The sequence below is a fragment of the Elephantulus edwardii genome, unplaced genomic scaffold (genome assembly GCF_000299155.1).
Source record: "Elephantulus edwardii isolate Elephantulus edwardi_28Jun2011 unplaced genomic scaffold, EleEdw1.0 scaffold00656, whole genome shotgun sequence".
In the NCBI taxonomy this organism is placed as follows: Eukaryota; Metazoa; Chordata; class Mammalia; order Macroscelidea; family Macroscelididae; genus Elephantulus; species Elephantulus edwardii.
This window is the reverse complement of record NW_006400406.1, coordinates 73,006-73,966: the sequence shown is the minus strand read 5'-3', so window position 1 is coordinate 73,966 and position 961 is coordinate 73,006. Positions and strand designations below refer to the sequence as shown.

The 961-nt window shown below is 41.8% G+C and overlaps 1 non-coding gene across 1 annotated transcript; it reads right to left on the bottom strand.

Moving 5' to 3' along the window:
• Positions 1 to 174: 174 nt before the first annotated feature.
• TRNAV-AAC lies at positions 175 to 247 on the bottom strand. Its single transcript has one exon. It is a non-coding gene; the product is annotated as a tRNA-Val (tRNA).
• Between the last annotated feature and the right edge of the window lie 714 nt (positions 248 to 961).

Sequence of the window (961 nt, the reverse complement as noted above, 5' to 3'; positions counted from 1 at the left end):
GCACGAGAAATGAGGATTGATATTAATATCTGAGCAAGATCGAAGGAAAGAAACTGTAGATTCCTTCAGAGACCATGAGGCCAGTGGCCATTGTAAATTGGAAAGGAATTGCCATCCTGATTGTTCATTTTCATCAATGATTTTCTTCACAAGAGCTAAACTAGAACATCCCGTTGTTTCCGCGCGGTCTTGAACCGGGGACCTTACGCGTGTTAGGCGAACGTGATAACCACTACACTACAGAAACTAGTGCTCTGTAGGCGGATGATATTAAACTCTTATCTCGTACACTTTATCGACAGAGTTCGCTTAATTGTTGGTGTTGCTGCTGGGCATCCAGATTCCCACCAAGAGAACTCTAAGTTATCATTTCTCTGAAAAGCCGTTGTGCGAGGTACCAAGTGTTTACCACGATCTAACAATGGAATTCCTGCTCCAGCACTCCTCTTGGCTGTTAGAGCTCCAGCCACAAAAGGTAAGGACTCTCTCTCATCGAATGCTGAGAGTGATTTCAATGGTATTCTCTGAAGACTCATAATAGACTTGTTTTGTCTTTAGCTAAATTTGGGCATACATATACTCATAGATTTGTTCCCATGCCTCCCAAAGTGATCCAATGGAATGTGGAAATTATCAACCAATAGCATTAATATCATATGCAAGCAAAATCTTGCTGAAGATGATTTAAAAGTGGCTGAAACAGTACATTAACAAGTAATGTGGCCTCAGAAGAGGCCCTGGAACAAGAGTCATTGTTGATCTCAAATGAATATTGGTTATATGTCACCGACCACCCGACCACGGTCGTGACAAGAAACTCGAGGGGTTTCTTGGTGAAGAGCAGGTGAGGGACGAAGTCGGCGAAAATGAGAGTCTGCACACCAGGATGATGTAGAGAGCTCTAGTTTATTATGCTAAAAGCCTACTTTTTATGCATTTAAACTTGTTAAACTTGACTTAT